The sequence below is a fragment of the Lygodium microphyllum genome, chromosome 1, assembly GCF_053477565.2.
Source record: "Lygodium microphyllum isolate KBCC chromosome 1, Lygodium_microphyllum_v1.1.10, whole genome shotgun sequence".
Classification (NCBI taxonomy): domain Eukaryota; kingdom Viridiplantae; phylum Streptophyta; class Polypodiopsida; order Schizaeales; family Lygodiaceae; genus Lygodium; species Lygodium microphyllum.
This window is the reverse complement of record NC_141135.1, coordinates 71,571,626-71,591,235: the sequence shown is the minus strand read 5'-3', so window position 1 is coordinate 71,591,235 and position 19,610 is coordinate 71,571,626. Positions and strand designations below refer to the sequence as shown.

Here is a 19,610-nt window from a genome sequence, read left to right as displayed (position 1 = left end):
GTCAAAATATAGCTAAGCTATTTCAGGAGTTACCACACGAGACCCAAAGGCAGAGATTACATGGTCTTAAGGGAGCCAGGGCTATGATTGAGACCGTGATGGAAGGGGTTCCACCAGATTGGCAAACTGAAACAGCTTCCTCTCAGACTTGGATTGGTCTTTTCTCTAAAGGGGATATCCTTCTAGCAGTCATTGCATCTAGCAAAGACAAGACATTCACTTTCACAGTTGAGGAGGATGGCCGCCTCCAGCGAGAGGACCTTGACCTTACAGCACTCAGTGGCTGCTCCAGCCAAAGAATCAGAGTAATGGCACACTTTCAAAGAAAATGGCACATAGACCCAAACCCAACCACTTGTCTTATAGATGGATGGAGATATTGGGCATACCATAGGAGGCCTCTATAGAGACTTCAGTGGGATCCAGGAGAGTGGGTGTGGAGGGATCCCTTCCTTGATAGGCCATTCAACGTCTCCTTTGGCTACACTACTAGATTGGGACGGAGGATACCTATGAGCAAGATTAGAGCATAGCCTGCAGCCATCCCTCATTGGCATAGAGAGGGAGTCTCAGATGAGTTCCTATATGACTTTTGGAGGCAGCTACATGACATAATTCGTACCATCAAGCTTGTGATGTTGAAGATAGCACTATCAGTGGAAGAAGATGCCATATTACAAGCTGAAACAGTGCAGACAGTTCAAAACTGCTTGCCGTAAACTGCAGAAAATGACCAAAAAACAAGGTAAAATGGCGAGAAACGAGTCTTTAATGATGCTGCCCACCAAGTACCATCAGAAGTGTTGGGTGTAAAATCCCTTCGTCTCTGTGTAAATAGTCTTACGGGTGTGAACACACCCTTACTGTACCTTGTACCCTATCATATAAATACATTCTTTTATTCTTTGTGTATCGTCACAAACTAGTACACCTATCTCTGCGTTCACTCTCTCTGACTCTCAACTCAGCTCTACAGCTCACGCCTTGACCTCGCATTCCATTGCGCACTCACCCCTTCAAACTGGTTTCTGAACGTTGGTAACGGTGTCCGCGTTTCTCAAGAAGTGCGAATCATGTCTGCACAAGAAAAGAAGTTTGCTTTTGCACAGCAATCGACAGTTGAGGTGACGTGTACAACCGTCAGTTCCAAGACTAGCAGGTCGTGGACAGACGACAAGTCCAAGCATCAGGTCCAAGACTGGCAGTGCGTGACAGACGATAGCTTTGCAATAAGGCTTAGGCGAGTGGACAGTCGACAGGCGTGTTACAGTTGACAAGCGTGCTACAGTTGACTACTGCGTAACGGGCGACGGGGGGGCTGCATGAGTGACAAGTTGTCACGCGACGTGATTGCACAGATGACGAGCAGGTCAACGATCCAATAATCTTTTTATAATCAAAAACTTTCAAACAGGCGTGTTACAGTCGATAGGCGTGCTACAGTTGATTGCTGCATAATACGCGACGGGGGGGCTGCATGAGTGACAAGCCGTCACGCGATGTGACTGCACGGACGACGGGCAGATCAACGGTCCAATAATTTTTTTTTAAAATCAGAAACTTTCAGTCTGATTTATTTCCTCTCTTCTGGGTGTTTGCGCGCACAAGCACATTGCACAAGATTGTGCAGATTTAGGCCCAAAATTTTGGGGCTTTTTCAGATTGAGTGCTGCTCGTGTAAAATTGAGGCATCTGCGTCAGAAATTGTAGACATTGTGTGCGTTCGGATTGGGGATTTTGCCAAATTTACTGAAATTTTGCTCATTTGAGTGAAATTTCTCAACATTACGCCCATAAAATTTGGGGCTTTTGCTGTATTGGTGAAATTTTTGTTCAACTGAATCAAATTGGCTGGACATTGGTGCACATTTGGACCCGAGAAATTTGGGGCTTTTGCAAGGTTTTGTGAAATTTTGCTAATTTTGCCCGTTTTATGCTTTCAGGAACATGTATTAATGCAATCGAGGCAAATCGATTAGTGAAATTTTGGGGCTTTTGATAAAATCTGTGGATTTTGGCAAAGTTAGTGCGTGAAATGCACTTTGGGAATATTGCTGAAGCAATCTTGTGGTTATAAGCGGAGTGAGTGAGCTTTTTTATCTCCCGCTTGTGCGATTTTGGAGAAATTGCAGAGATTTCTTGGTGTTTCAGGTATCGGAAGATGATACGAGCACATACATATGTAGTACTCTTGCTAGACAGCTCCCATTGAGTTAATGTATTGCTGATTATTCATGTTGCAGCAGCCTTAGTGATCATTTGCAGATCTCGGATTGGCGCAGATGTATTAGTCATACTACTGAAAGTCATTCGTTCAACTGCTGTACATGTACTTGGACTGAATCTTGCTATTATTTGCTGAAAAATTGGGCTGTAATCAGCTGAATATTAAGCTCATTTTCGCTGTCATAAATTGCAGCATTGAATTTCTGGTTTATAGCTGAAAAATGGCTGCAATTGCTTCTAGCAGCAGTGACGCTGAATCCCTCTTTGAAATCAAGACGTTTGATGGCACTGGCTTTGACTTGTGGAAGGATAAGATGCAAGGCATTTTGTTTCTCAAGGACTGTGAAGATGCTCTCTTGGAGACTTAAGCCTGCAGCTATGACAGATGTGGATTGGGCTAGACTTAATACGAAGGCCATTGCATACATTAAGATGGCAGTGTCTGATGATGTACTTACAGACATCAAGCGTCCTGATACAGGTTATGCTATATGGAAAACACTTAAGGATACTTACGAAAATACAACTCTTGTGAATCAAGTGCATTTTATGCGTAAACTTGTGAACATGGAGTTGGATGAATCTAAGCCAGCATCTGAGCATTTAAGTACTTTCACAAGGTTTTGAGTCAGTTGCAGGACTCTGGTTTGGCGGCTTTTGATAATAAATTGAAAGCTATTTTCTTATTGATGACTTTGCTTGTCAGCTGGAAATGTTTGGTCGTGTCACTTAGCAACAATCCTGCTTTGACTTTTGATGCTGTAAGAGGTTCAATCCTTAATGAAGAAATCAGAAGAAAGTCTAGTGGTGAAAGCAATGGCTCAGCTTACCATGTGAGAGGCAGACTAAAAAGAGGGGTAATGCAGCCAGTAAAGGGCAAAAGCAGAAGCAAAAGCAAGGGAAAACAACAGGATGTCACATGCTATCAGTGTGGGCATAAAGGGCATAAAAAGCATGATTGCCGATACTTCAAGAAAGAGCAAGAAAGAAAGAAACAACAGGGTAAGAAAAAGAAGGATGATAAGAAAGATGATGACAGCTCTTCCTCAAAAGAAGTTACAAAGGCAAATGTTGCATCTAGTGTGGTCATAGAAGAGCTTCCTGACACTAAAGAGATACTTGTAGTAGCCTCATGTAATGATGCAGATATTATGGCAGCAGCAGGTGATATGCACATCACCAAAAAGGAGGTAATTGATGCCTTACTTTCAACTCATGATGGGATGTCACAATCATGGATAGTGAACAGTGGTGCCTCCTTTCATGTTACTCCCTCTTTGGAGTCATTTTCTGAATACACTGCAAGTTGCCTAGGCAAGGTTTACTTGGATAATAACTATGCATGTGAGATAGAGGGTGTTGATACCATTCACTTGGCTCTTGAAAATGGCCAAGAGCTGATTTTGCAAGATGCCAGATTTGTACCTAGCATAAAGAAGAGTCTACTATCAGTTGGGCAGCTTGATGCTGAAGGGTATTTTACTACATTTATTGGTGGATCTTGGAAGGTCCATAAGGGCTCTATGCTGATTGTTAAAGGCAGCAAAAGGGAGACTTTATATTGCTTGCATTGTAAAGCATTACCTGGCAAGTTTTTGGTTGTGCCTGAAGTCCATTCACAGATGGAGCTTTGGCACAAAAGACTTGGTCATATGAGCCAGAAAGGCCTTCACGTTCTCTTCTCTTTAGGGAGATCTGATGTAAAAGGCTCTGGTCTCAAATTTTGTAATGATTGCTTAAATGGAAAATAAGTGAAGTCTCCTTATTACTCTGGTGTCGTTAAAAAGTCTAATGCTCTTGACCTAGTACGCTCTGATGTATGCACTATGCCTATTAATTCGTATGGGGGTGCACGGTACTTTGTTACTTTTATTGATGATTTCAGTAGAAAGTCATGGATGTATGTACTTAAGAGCAAAAAAAAAGTATTGGATTCTTTTAAAAAGCTTCATGCTTTTGTTACCACACAAAAAGGGCTTAAGTTGAAAGCCATCAGAACAGATAATGGGGGTGAGTATGTCTCAAAAGAATTTAACAAGTTTTGTGAGATGCATGGCATTAAGAGGGAGTTGACAATCCCTTATAATCCTGCATTAAATGGCTTGGCTGAAAGATTTAACCGCACACTTTGTGAGAGAGTCAGATGCATACTGTCCACAGCTAATCTCCCGCAGCAGTTTTGGGGAGAGGCTCTTAAAAATGCAGTTTATGTATGCAATCGCTCTCCCAATCGTGCATTGGAAAATGGCATTCCTAAAGAGGTTTGGTTTGGCAAACCTGCTTCATATGACCATTTGCGTGTATTTGGTTGTGATGCCTTTGTGCATGTACTTGTAGAACAGAGGACCAAACTAGACATGAAATCCATCAAGAGCATCTTCATGGGATATGGAGATGAGGGAGAGATGGGTTATAGAGTTTGGCTTCCTCAAGGCAGGAAGATAGTACGCAGCCGAGATGTAGTATTTAATGAGGCAAAGTTGCTGAAAAATGCTACACATGGTGATCTTGACAAAAAGAAGGTCAAATTTCAGCATGAACAGCCAGCCATTCAGCAGCCATTAGCTGAGAGTTCTGTCCCTTTTGATGCTGAAAATGAGCAGCAACCTATTGTGCTACAACCAGGAGATCATGGACGGCAAATAGATAAACAAGACGAAATAGGACAACAAGAAGAACATGCTGAAAACAGATTACAGCAGCAAGAAAATGCTGAAAATCAACCACCTGGTGATGGTGTGCACATTCCTCAGGATGTAAGTCCACTGCCTGATAATACAAATCATTGGGTAAGATGGTCTACACGTGTCAGAAGGCAACCACAGAGGTTTCAGCCATCTTTGGATTGCATTTTGTTGACTAATGAGGGTGAGCCTCTAACATTTAAAGAGGCACAATCATGTGAAAACAAGAGAAAGTGGGAGCTTGCTATGCAAGAAGAGATGAAGTCTCTATATGCAAATAACACATGGGAGCTTGTACCTTTGCCCAAAGATAGGAAAGCTACTCCTAATAAATGGGTTTACAAAGTGAAATGTATTGATGGGAAGCCCAAGTACAAAGCACGGGTGGTTGCTAAGGGCTATACACAAAAGAAAGGCATAGACTTCCAAGAGGTCTTTTCACCAGTGGTGAAGATGACTACGCTCCGTGTTTTGTTTGCTCTCATTGCATCCTTGGATTTAGAGTTGGATCAAATGGATGTAAAGACTGTTTTTCTTCATAGTAACTTGGATGAAGAGATGTACATGAAATAACCAAAAGGATTTGCTATTCCAGGAAAAGAGTGTTTGGTTTGTAAGCTGAAACACAGCTTATATGGGCTGAAACAAGCCCCTAGACAATGGTACAAAAAATTTGATACCTTTATGCTCAGCCATGGATTTAAACGCAGTCATGCAGATCACTGCTTATACACTTAAAAGGCTGATGATGGCAGCCTTATTGTGCTGGTTTTATATGTGGATGACATGCTGATTGCAGGATAGCATAAGAGTACTTTGAATGCTCTTAAAAGTCAGCTGAGTTCAGCCTTCTCTATAAAAGATTTGGGGACAGCTGAACACATTTTGGACATGCGTAGTAAAAGAGACAAAGGGCAGCATTTGTTGTTTCTCTAACAGGACAAGTACATCAGCAAAGTACTTGGCACACAAAGCTTAGTAAATCTAATTGCCCTAAGGATAATGCAGCTACTAGTACCATTAAGGATATACCTTATGCATCAACTTGTGGATCTTTGATATATACCATGGTTGCAACTCGCCTTGACATTGCTCATGCAGTGGGAGTTGTTAGCAAATTCATGTCTAATCCTGGCAAGCCACATTGGGAAGCAGTGAAATGTATCTTCAGATATTTGAAAGATACACAAGAAAAGTGTATATGAGAAAAGGACACACTAGAGTTGCAGGAATTTTGTGATTCAAACATGGCAAGAGATCTTGACACTAGGAAATCTACGAGTGGGTATGTTTTTACTTTGGCTGGTGGGGCTATCTCTTGGTGTTCAAGTTGCAAAAAATTGTGGCACTGAGTACTACAGAAGCTGAATATATTTCAGCCACAGAAGCTTCTAAGGAAGCTATTTGGCTTGGCTGTCTGGTCTAGGATTTTGGTCTTTCTTCACGTACTCCAATGCTTGGTTGTGATAGCTAGAGTACAGTATGTCTAGCTAAGAATGCCATGTTCCATGCACATACCAAACACATAGATGTTCGGTATCACTTTATTCGACAAGTCTTGGACGATGGCCTTGTCACACTGACTAAGGTCAAAACCCAAGATAACCCTACAAATTGTCTCACTAAGTGTCTTGCAAAGGCTCGGTATGAGCATTGCAATCGTTTAGTGGGAGTTGGTTAGATTAAGGGTACCACTTCGGGCCTTTAAGTGGGAGGTTGTTGGATGCAAAGTCCCTTTGTCTCCGTGTAAATAGTCTTATGGGTGTGAACAGACCCTTATTGTACCTTATACCCTATCATATAAATGCATTCTTTTATTCTTTGTGTACCGTCACAAACTGGTGCACCTATCTCTACGTTCACTCTCTCTAACTCTCAACTCAGCTCTGCAGCTCACACCTTGATCTCGCACTCCATTGCGCACTCACCCCTTCAAGAAGTACATCAAACCAAGATGATTCAGTATGAAAATTCCATGTCAGTCTATAAATAAATGCTTGTTGTAATAAATTTCAGAACTGTGAAAAATGAGAGTTGACAGTGCCAAAAGCGGATCCCAAGTCAATCAAATATTACCAAGTCCAAAGCCAGAATCATGCGTGCATAACATAGGCATATGACAGTCGATAATCATAAACCAACACCCAAGCATGTCATACAAACATCTGCCACTGAGTTAGTACACCCCCCAATCAACGGAGCAAAATATACCTTCCCCAAACAGTAGAAGCCAAGCATCATCCAAAGTGAAGATCCTAGTAGTCTCAAGTATCTAAAGTGCTCAATAGCATAAGCAGCCTGATCAATGTCTGTCAAGCATCCAAAGACGCTCCCACTAGCACAAAAGCCGTAAGTGTCAAGCACAAAAGCTCAACAACGGCATATGAAAGCACCGGTAAACAAAAGATCCAAGATCAAGCATCAATAAGACATCATGAGTATATAGGCTCTATAGCATCCATAGACATCAAGTACATCCAAACTATAACTTTAGCAAGCCAAGAAATAGGCAAAGTAAGCTCCGGGCAATTAAATGTCAAGCCAAAGTAAGCCGCAATAGCAATCAACTCCAAGACAATGTATCTAGCATATATAGAGATGGCATAAGCCAAGCATGTCAAGACCGGTCAGACATAAGCAAAGTACATGCCATAAGTACATCAAAGATGGAGATCCAAATGCTATGTGAAGCGAGCTCAAGCTCAACCAATAATCCGAGAGCAAATCCAAGCTCTATGTCGATCCCCGAGTGCCACTACATCAATGTATACATCCAAGACATGTCCCGTTTCCAATGGGCATGAGCAAACATAAGCAAATGAGCTTCAGCCCACTGTGTTACAGCAGTGAATTACTGCTCAGAACTGAGTATTTGCAGTCCTTAGATCAGGCCAAAGTCATGGCAAAGCACTAGCATTACATCCACCACCCAATAGGCATCAATGGCATAGCATACGGGCATCAAGTGAAGTATAGATGAGCTTCAATCTTCATGTGAAGGTCTGTGACAGACATAGACAGCAGGTCTACTGTATACACAATCAAGGAGGAGCTCACAAACAATACCTCAAATCAAGCTCAAGCATTGGAAGACATCAACCATCATTGTCAAGTGTGCCACAATGATCTATGAGCAAGGCATGACCATCATTTGATTTGGGGAGCTGCTAGAGTCTGTTGCTGCTGTAAATGGTGTGATTTAGGGTGCTCAAGGGCTTTACCAAGTGTCAAGGAAGGCACACAAGAAGCCTCACGTAGCCACAAGAGGTCTATGATGAGATATGAAGCACGGGAGCTTCAATGGTGCTGCCCCCTTTCTCTTCTCAGACCTGTAGACCTGTGAACTCAATGAAACCCTGAAGCAAATGAAGAAATACCTCTGATGCAATGCCCTAAGAGTGCCGAAAGGGGCCGGGAAGGTACTCGAGAAGCCGAGGAGTGACAGAAGCTCGAGAGAGTCGGCTATGGCTCTCGGGAAGGAGACCCAATGAGTATAAATAATCAATAGGAAGCTGAAGGAGTCACGAACCAAGCTCGAATAGTCATGAATCCAAGTTTGGATACCAATTGAAAGGTGAGAAGGATCGAAGCTTGCACTTGGAGAGCTATGGCGGGAGAGCAAGAGCAAAAAAGAGAGAGACGAGAAATGGGAACTCCAACAATCACAATGTGTGACCGGCCTTCCCTTTATTCATCTGTCACTAAAAGAATAAAGAATAAAGTGACGGTGATGGGCGCCCGCCGCCTGTAGTGTGCAGGCACGGGTACTGTCATTGTAGTAATACACAGGCGGCTAGGTGGAGGCGCCTTTACCCCAACACCTAAATCTATAAGGCTTCTACCAATTAATTAAGGTACCTACTACTCTACAAAATATCTTCATGGCAATTACAAAAGCCCTAAAGTTACTCTCATCCCTGTCTAGATAGACTATTATGTCATCCGCAAACTCCACATCTAGAAGCTCCTCAAACTCGAGAATGGGCAACTTGATGCCTCTGAGACCTGTAGATCCGTCTCTCAAGAAGTAGGTCATGGCCTCTGCTACGAACAAGAACAAGAAGGAAGCTAGTGGGCAGCCCCGTCTAACAGATCTCCGAATACTAAATCTGTCTCCCCATGCCCCATCGGCCATAACCTGCTGTGTGCTATGGAGTAAAGAGTTTCTATTTTCTTGATCCACTGCTTTGGAAATCCCATCCTCTAATAACTCCCAATTGACGTGGTCATACGTCTTCTAAAAGTCGAGAAGTAGCATGATAAGATCCTGGTTCCTAGATCTAGTCAAAGCTATGGACTCCCAAAAAGTGAAGATGTTGTCCAAGATGCTGAGTTCTTGGACAAAACATGTCTATGTGGGGTGAATGATATCTAGCACCAATGGGGCTAATCTAAGATTGATTGCCTTTGCAAGAATCTTGTAGGTAATTCCAAGTAAAGTGATTGGTCTCCACTGTATGATCTCCAATCTATGTCCACTTCCTCTAGGAATGAGATGAATCAATCCCTCTCAAAGTCTTTCTGGCATAACCCCTGTTGCCAAGATCTCCTAGAAAGCTGAGACATGGCATGCACTGATGTCTTCTCTTGGACACTTGCCTGAGGGCAATGCCAGAAGCACCTTCTCCCTATCCTTCTCATATCCCAGGGGCCTAGTAGTGGACCCAAGCAAAGTTGTGTAGTACTGTGTAGCCACCTGTCTCACCTCCAAAGGGCCTTGTGCAATAGGTCCACCTGCTCTCCTAAGTCTCCTAACACCCTGTCTAGAGTATTTTGGCCCTGTGGTGTGGAAAAAGTCCCTGTTAACCCTGTCACCTGATTAAGTCCAGAAGGAAGCTCTTGCATGAAACCTATACTCTGATCTGGCTTCCTTCATAGCATCAATCTCTGCTCTGGCAATGCACATCCTCTCAGCTGTCCATCTGCACCCTGTCTGTCTCTCCTCTCCCCTTTGTAGGGCAGCCAATGATGCTCTCACAAATCTCTCCTTCTCTAGAAGGCCCTCTCTTCTCCTCCTAGCCTCCTCCATGAACAAAGAGCTAATCTCCTGTAAGCTCTCATCCAAGTCAGTAGCTACTCATCCAACTGAGAAGGGTCTAGATCTCCACACCTGTGTGACTGTCTCTCTGAGCTCATCCTCATAGATCAAGTGCTCTGGAATCTTGACACTAGAGTGACGTCCTCTGACTCTCTCAAAGAGAAGTAGCAGAATCGGTGAGTGGTTTGAGAGGGTCGTCCCAGGTATGATCCCTGTTACACCGCCCGTATCGCAAGTCCAATCGTCTGCATAAAATCAGTCAATCTTAGGGAAAGTCCTGGCTCCTACTGCCCCGTCTCTCCTGGAGAACTGGAGTGAGCCTGTAGCCCTGCCAACCTCTGCTGTGAACCATGGGTCCTGGCCTCTGATCTGAAATAGTAACTCCTTCCAAGCAGCCTGTTCTGCTCCTCTAATAGTTTCCGTGTATCTGCCTCTCCTATCCTCAAGAGCTTCCAGCATATTAAAGTCACCCCCTAGTATCCAGTGATCCACCTATGGTAGGGACTGTCCAAAACTCTCCTATCTCGCTGCCCGTTCGGGGCATAAATGACCAGCATACCAATAAGTGACTCCTCCACTCTCAGTGAGGCCCACATAGCTCTCCCTGGAATTACAATACCCCAGCCTTGTAGTGACTGGGTCCACTGCTCCCCAAGGCATATGCATACTCCAGCCTATATCTCTGTATGTCCCTGCTGCTGCCCAATAGGTGTGACTCTGACCTGGCACCAGCTTCCCACAGGATCGGGATATCCTCTTTGCTGAGAGATGATGCTCCTGCAACATGAGGAAATCAACCACTCCTCCTACTAATGCTCATATTATAATCCACTATCTGCAAAACTGAATGACTAAAATGCAAAACATGCACCATGTATATCAAAAAGTGATCAATGCATACTGTTATAAGTAATCTTGAGAAGAGAACTCCCATGCTGCCTGCTAAAAACCACCCCCATGTCTTGTTGCTATCTTGCTATCTCTCACCTATATTGTGCTGCAGCTCTCACCATCTCCCTCCCCTCCTATTGTGCTTGTTCACCCTCCTAGCAGCCCCAAACCTATCCAAAGCTGTCAGGCTCCTCTATCTGTGCCATTATATTTTTTCCAAAGCAAAGGAACTTCTATCAACGGCCCCTCAGAAGAAAATCCCCTGAGGTAAAATACGAAGTACAAAAAGAGCCTGGAACAAAAAGAGCCATGTAAGAAGCTGGTAAGTACATCATAAAGTCTGGAGCAGTGAAAGATAATGAACAAAAGAAACTGAAATATGAGAACTCTGATACAGATTGTCTGAGCAACCTATATGGGAAACTGGATGACTAGATGACCCACTGGACCAAAAATGGTCTGACTTGGAAGTGCTGAATTTCACCATCCTGTCACGAGGCAATCAGGGAGAGAAAATGCCCACAAAAAAGGAAATCTAGGGCACAAGGACCCAAAACACACTGAATCTACCCAGATAGTGAAACTGGACATGCACATTCTGAACACATTCTCAAGAACGTGAATATGCTACGGGGTTAAAGCCTTATGTACAATGAATTGAAGAACACAGATATGGTCGCCCTTTCAAGCACAGAAAAGTACAACATGGTGGTCAAACTCCAACACGGTGTTAAAAGTCTCCAAGACTACTAAGATGCAATGCACATCTACTAAAATGCCCTTTGTCTTAGCCAGGGCAATGGCACTTAGTGTTGTCGGAGTGGATGATGGTAAATTAATACCGAGAGTGTCCAGAGTCCTGAAGAGGATTTGTGCTGACCCCAAAGTTCAAACTCAAGGGCTGGCAAAAACTTAGAAGTGACAGCCTCGATCATGCTGAAGGAAGATGTGGGCGGTAACCCTTAATCGGGATGACACCCTCTGAGGTCAAAACATCTCTCTATGAGACTGCAATGTCCTAAAGAAAATCCTAGAAGAATGAGAGATCTAATAAGTACGCAGTATCCCCGTCTGAAACTAAAAAGTTGGCAATCCCTGCAAGCAGTGAACCCAGTAAGATACACTCCATATCATCCAAAATACAATCATCAAAATTAAAATTGTCAGAATAACAAATAGCGCAAGTATCACGTCTGCTATAACCTGAGATGGTCCTGCCAGATGTAGAAGGATGATAGCCAGGGTAAACAAGAGACGGAGGAAAATGTGAAACCTGTGGAACAGGTAAAATAGGAGGTGTGGTGGGTACACGAGGAGCCTCCTTGACCACTGCTGAAGGAGGAGCAGCCAGTGGAGAGGATGAATACCATGTCCTCCTCTTCCAAATCAGGGAGCAAGTCCTGCACTGCTTGATCAATGAAATCTATGTTCGGCTCAGTCCTGGTGAGAGACAGGCACTCATAAGGCTGTTATGGCTGCGCAAAGAACCAAATTGTTCTCCCTCTTTTAGTGCAGGTCTGCACCTTGTGCATGACCTGCCCTAGATCTTGCCCTCAACCTGCCCCTGAATCTGTACCTGAGGCTGAGCGCACTCTATCCTGAAAGTGGTTGTGACCTGCTTTGGACCTATGCCCTGAAACAGGTTCAGACCTGCCCTAAAACTGCACCTTTGAACAGGTCATGATATAGGGTGCTCCCCATCTTTTTGTGCATCCGTCTGTCTCTCTTTCGTGAATAACAGTATATTACTGCATAAGAATATTTGCATCAGGTGTTCAGGCCAACCAAACAGAATGGAAACAACTCTCACGAAGCCATCAGGCTATCAAAACAACCTACTACATGAGCAGAAACTCTCTAAAAACTATCAAGCACCAAAACTGTGACCAGCCTTCCTTCCATGGAGGGGTGGTAATAACCTGATTATAACTTAATAACAGCAAGCAATAATTAATGAAATGTTGAAACACAACCATTTACCAATCAATCTTGGACATTGGACACCCTGTTGACCCCAAAACCAACGCCCCCTTTTGGTATTTCTTTATCTTTAGTTGAAATTGAATTGGAATACAATGGGATTTCTTCCATTCCCCTTCGCAATCCAAAAGCCCTTGTCATCAATAATGGCCTGCAAGTCTTCAAATTGATTTGCCCCTCGATTTGCTAGGGCATTTGGCCTTCACCAACTCCTTGAAAATAGAAATTTATCCCAAATTCAAATGTTGGCTAGTCCCTCACTTAAATCTTGCTGAGAATTAATTCTCAGCCTTGAAAATTCAAGTCTTGAGGCATCAATCTCTTGGCACAGTTCTCGAGATTGCTGTCAAACCCTAATTTCTACTGTAACTTAGGGTTTACAGTGGAGAAAAATGCAATTTCTTAGCCTCCAAGGATTAGGATGCTGAGATCTTTGGAGCAAGGCTGGGAAATGGCTGGAGAATGATAGAGAATGCTGAATAGATAGAAAATTCAGACTTCCATCGTGAGAAAATGGAAGAAATCAGCTGTTGCCCTATCTAGACAGCCATGAAAGCTGTCTAGATAGGGCAAATGGCCTTCACCAACTCGTTGATAAAAGAAATTTATCCCAAATTTGAATGCTGGCTAGTCCCTCACTTGAATCTTGCTGAGAATTAATTCTCAGCCCTGAAAATTCAAGTCTTGAGGCTTCAATCTCCTGCCATGCTTCCCCATAGATCCTGAGCTCTCTCTCCTCGCGGTTCTTCACCAGCTTACCACCACCTCACCATCCTTCATACCTTTTTCCTCGTCATCAAAACCCTCAAGTGGTTAGGTTAGCTTGTTTGTTTTGTGATATGTTAGATCCAACCATGCCTTTCCATTCTTCCCACAAGGTGCAATTACTTGAAAAGGCTGCAACCATCTCTATTCTCCCACCAAAAAAAACAAACCACCAAACAAACAAAAAGTTCAATGTGGTTCCATCCACCTTTGTAAGACTTGGTATGCCACTAGGCAACCAATGAAGTCCCTTTGTCCGATGTCTATGGCTCTCCAAGGTGATCACTTAGACTCCCTTGGTAAGATAATCATCACGCATGTAGTCTTGGTAGGCCACTAGGCAACCAACGTGCTCCCTTTGTCCGATGCCCTAGCTACTTTGGGGTGGGACGCCTTGGGGTAAACATGGGCTTCAACTTTTCTTCCAGTCTCTTCTTGGTTCTAGTCATAGTTTTTATCAGACACGTATGATTCAGTTTGTAGATGTCTGAAAAACATATGATATCAAGAGTATGAAATGTTATTTCAGACGTGACCAACTTTTGGGGGAAAAGAAACGAGCAAGTAAAAGCAAAAAACGTGACATTTTCAGCCAAAAGGCTGTCGCCTGGCAGGGAGCACAAAAAAACGTTGCGATTTCAGACAGAAAGGTGTCGCCTACCTTCTCTCTACCCCAAATCGTGGAGAAACAGTTTCTTGGACTGCGCACATGGTCTGCTGCTCAGTCTTGACAAGACTCCTTCAAAGTTAAGCACTAAACAGTATGCTTTTTCTTCATGTTTTGTCCCTCTCTCTCACTTTCACATGTGTTGTCTGTCTGAAATTTCAGATTGAATCACTTTTTTCGTGAAGATAATTGAATTAAGTAAATATTTTACATCAGACCATCAGGTCGACTTAGAACTCTCTCTCTCTCTCTCTCTCAAGTCTGAGACTTGAGTGGCTGATTCCCGGAGCCTGCGAATTTCTTGAGTAAAAGTCTAAAATTTCAGTCATTAACAGCCAGTAACTCTCAAATTATTCAGAAATAATCTTTTTCCCTTTAGTATTGGTCTTTCAATCTCTAAAATGTCTTGTTCAAAGTCTGAAATATCTGAAATTTTCAGAAATTTCACACATTAATAGGCTGAGACAGCAGTTGAATGTTTTTGCCCTTTTAATATTGGGTAGAGAATCTTTGAAATTTCTTGTTAGAAGTCCAAAATATCTGAAATTTTAGACATTAACAAGTTGAGATAGCCATTGAACTCGTTTGCCCTTTGGTATTGGCTTAAAAATCTCTGAAATTTCAGATTTTACAACTGAAATTGACATTTCAGCAAGATTTATTAGTTATTATGTCATCATCTAATGAAGCTTCATCCCCATTCTTATGCATCAGGTTGACACAAATGGAAAGAAAGAAAAAAGTGAAGTGGGAATTTATAACAACTATCAAGCAATGTGGAAGGGGGCAATTTACTTGCAAATGCAAGTGATGTTAGCATACTTGGGATGGAGGCCCGTCTCACATAAGAGCCCACTTTCTTGGGCTTAAAGGTATTGGTGTAGATAAATGCTCACAGCCACCTTCACATGTGAAGGAGACATGTCGACGATTGCATTTAGAAGCAGGATTTGTTGATCCTTTTGGAGCTATTGATGAATCTATGGTGGCTGATTTGGGAGAGGGTTCACATGGGGAGGCAAGCATTGCACGTGCAAATGCCGCAAGTGGTTCCGCTTCTCATAGTGTTCAGCCATCAAGCTCCAAGAAGCAAAAAGTGGGCAAATCACAGGGACCTTTGGAGAAGTCTTGGAATATGCAAGCAAGGCACAATGCTCATGTTGCCCTTCGCAGGTTTTTTTAAATGTTGAAGACGTTCCTCATTGGAAAGTGAGGAGTCCATATTTTTTAGACATGGTGAAAGCAATAGGGGAAATTGAGCCAAGCTACAAGCCCCCCTCTCACCACATGCTTCGCACAAAGCAACTTAATGATGAAGTCATATGCATTGATAGAGAGTTGCTTGACGTTTAAAAGAAGTGAAAGAAATATGGATGCAATGTTTTATGTGATGGATGGTACGACACTCAACATAGACCTATTATTAATGTCATGGTATCTTCCATACATGGTTTTGTGTTCATGAAGGCAATAGACACAAGTGGACAATATAAGTCATGAGAGTACATCTATGAGATTTTAAAAGATGTAATCGTGGATGTTGGGCCGAAAAATGTAATGCAAGTGTATATAGATAATGCAGCAAATTGTGTGCGAACTGGACAATTCATAGAGTCACAATGCCCCAACATTTTCTATACTAGGTATGCTTGTCATTGCTTGGGTCTTCTTTTTGAGGATATTGATCAATTATCTTGGGTTGCTCTTGTATTGGCTGATGCCACAAAAATTGTCACTTTCACAATACAGACACAAACAGTCTTGGCCTTATATCGCAAATTCAACACAAAGGAGCTAGTAAAACCAGCTCAAACAAGGTTTGCTTACATGTTTATCATGTTGGCAAACTTACTAGATGAAAGATGCTATAATGGCCTGCGACATATGGTTCTGAGTGAAAATTGAACTGGGAAGAGAGTTTGCTGCACTGATAAAGCAATGCAAGTGGCTAGTATCATTTTAGGGTTCACTTTTTGGCAGGATGCAAGGATTATTTTGAAGATATGTGCACCTATATTAAAGGTTCTTTGCCTTGCAGATAGGGAAGGTGCAAAAATGGGGCTTGTGTATGAGTTGACAAATTGTATGATTGAGAAGATACAAGGCATTGAGGGTATGGATGCTGGTAAGTTGTAGCAAGTTAAGGATCTTTGTGTCGATAGATGGGATATGTTGCACTCACCTTTACATGCACCTGCTTATGTTTTGCATCCAATATGGAGATCTGTGAGAGAGGAAGACAGAATCAAAGCTCAACACAGAAAACAGAAGACAATGTGAGAGTGAAGCACGACACCCAATGCAATAGACCGAAAGAGTGTAACCTGAAAGTACAAGGTACAACCCTTAAACCTTAGGGTTGTAGGGGATGTTCACACTTGAACACGGTAAGTGCCCGTAAGTCTGTGTCATAAGCACATACAAAATAATACCATCAGTCTGGGGGAGAAAACCTCTCCTACCGAGAGTAAAAAGTGCCCCAGCGTCCTACAAATCACCGACACTCCTATGTGAGGGTAGGCGTAAGTGAGGCGTGATTGAAATACCCAACAAACCCCCCTGGAGTGAAGAGTGATCAAGAGTAAGAGGATCATCCGCCACCAAAGGAGATCAAATTTAAAGCATTGCGAAATGCTTCAAATTTTTCACAAGGAAGAGCTTTGGTGAAGATGTCTGCCACATTACTGGTGGTAGGACAATAGACAAGGCTGATATCACCTACATGTAGCCTCTCTCTGACAAAGTGATAATGTATCTCAATGTGTTTCGTGTGTGCATGAAACACTGGGTTTCGTGCCATTGCAATGGCACTCTGACTGTCAGTGAATAAAGGAGTAGGCTCCGTAACAGATACATCCAGATCAGCTAGCAAGCGTCTAATCCATACGCATTCAACAGTGGTAGTGAAAGCTGCCTTATATTCAGCTTTACATGACGATGTGGCAACAGTGGACTGTTTCTTGCTAAGCCAAGATATACAAGATGAGCCAAGAAAGAAACAATTGCCACTAGTGGAGTGACGTGAATCATAATCACCAGCCCAATCAGAATCACTGTAAGCATGTAGTTGCAGTGGTTCCCCCTTGGCATAAAGCAATCCAAGAGATCTAGTACCCTGCAAGTAACAGAAGGCATGCTTAACAGTTTGCCAATGTGACATGCGTAGCTGATGCATATATCTACTCAGGGCTGAAACTGCAAACTGTATGTCCGGCCTAGTGTTGCATAGGTAAATAAGACATCCAACTGCTAGAGCATATGTGTGTAAATCAAACAAATCACTGTCATCATGTAATGACAGCTTAAGTCCAGGTTCCATTGGTGTGCAGACTGGCTTGCAATCCTGTAAGACAAACTAATCAAGAAGATTACCAATGTTTCTTCAATGTGATAACCCAATACCTCTAGCATCATGTATGAACTAAATGCCGAAGTAATAATGCAAAGACCCCAAGTCTGACATGTCAAAAGTTTGCTACAAATTTTGTTTAAATGCTGAAATCTGATCAGCATGTGTCCCTGTAAGCAAGAGATCATCAACATAAAGACAAATGATTAGCATGGATTCCCCCTCCTTACATACGTAAAGGGTAGACTCAGATGAGTTGTTTATGAACCCTTGGCTAAGCAAGAAAGCATCTATCTTTGCATGCCAAGCTCTAGGAGCTTCTTTCAAACCATATAAGGCTTTTTTCAGCTGGCAAACCAAGTGTTCCAAGCCCTCAACTGCAAAACCAATGGGTTGCTATACATATACTTCCTCATGAAGTTTCCCATGTAAAAATGCAGTTTTAATATTCAACTGATGCTGCACAGTCCATCCATAATGAGCAGCCAAAGCAACCATACACCTGATGGTCGTCATGTAGGAAGTAGGAGCAAATATCTCCTCATAGTCAATGTCTTTCTTCTGTGCATAGCCTTTAGCTACAAGCCTTGCCTTGTATTTGTCAATGGATCCATCTGCATTCCATTGCAGCTTGTAGACCCATTTTGCTCCAATGGCTTTCTTCCCAAATGGCAAAGACACCAAATCCCATGTTTGATTCTTAGTGATAGAATCCAATTCAGCTTGCATTGCTGCCATCCAATGCACATTCTGTTGTGCATCCTCAAAACATTCAGGCTCCTCTTCATCAAGGGTGCTTGCTGCCATAACAAACTTCATGGTATGTGCAGTATCATGCATACGAGCTTGCCTTCTAGTATGACCAGCCATGGGTGCATCCAGATGATTATCTTTCATAGTCTGTAAATACCATCTAGGCATTTGTCTTGCCTTCTGACTGTGCATAAGCTTTTGCTGAATATCAGTTTCAACACTTAGCTGCATATTCAAATCAGCCAATGGCTGATTTTCTGCATTTTCCAAAGGAGCAGCTAGCTGAACATTGAGTTCACTTGCTGAAACTCCACCTGAATCACCAAATGTAATGGGCAGCAGCCCTTCAAATACATCACGGGCAGTCTGATATGTGTCTAAACCAGCCAGGGACAATTCTGATTTTTCATCAAATAGTACATCCCTACTGACAAACACCTTTTTAGAAATAGGATCATAGAGTCTGTAGCCTTTGCTCACTGTTGTATCCCACAAAAATGCATTTAACAGCCTTGTTATCCAACCTTTTTTTGAGTACCTTTGGAATATGTGCATATGCAAGGCACCCAAAGGTATGAAAGTGTCCAACAGAAGGTTTTCAGCTGTTCCAAGCCTCAAAAGGTGTAATTTTCCTCAAAGCTTTGGTGGGGCATCTGTTCAAAACATAGCAAGCGCACACGACTGCTTCCATCCAAAAACTGTGAGGTAAGCTCTTTGCCTTCAGTATACATCTGGCCATCTCCATGAGTGACCGATTCTCCCTCTCTACAACCCCATTCTGTTGTGGAGTATAAGCAGTAGTGTACTGATGGACAATGCCCTTCTAGTTCAAAAAAGAATTCAACATAGAGGACATGTATTCCCCCCCTCGGTCTGAACGGAAAGTCTTAATTTTACAACCAGACTGGTTTTCAACAGTTGCAATAAAAGCCAAGAATGCATCATACACTTCTGACTTTTTGACCAAAGAGTAGACCCAGCAAAATTGAGTAAAGTCATCAATAAATGTCACAAACTCATAACATCCTCCCAATGACTTTGTCTGCATAGGCCCGCATACATTTGAATGCACTAATTGCAAGCTGGCTGTTGCTCTAAAAGCAACATCACCGGGAAACGAAAAACGATGCATTTTTCCCAAAATACATCCTTCGCACAAGTGCTCAAGAGGTCTCTCCAGTAGAGGTAATCCATCTAACATCTACATACGCTGTAAGAGCATCAAGCTGTCAACGTTCACATGCCCCATCCTAGCAT

At 42.7% G+C, this 19,610-nt stretch overlaps 1 protein-coding gene across 2 annotated transcripts in view; it reads right to left on the bottom strand.

Annotated features, from left to right (window-relative positions):
- The window catches only part of SLP1 (Calcineurin-like metallo-phosphoesterase superfamily protein), a 131,307-nt gene that overhangs the window by 55,947 nt on the left and 55,750 nt on the right, over positions 1 to 19,610 (bottom strand). The gene's annotated exons all lie outside the window — the stretch shown is intronic.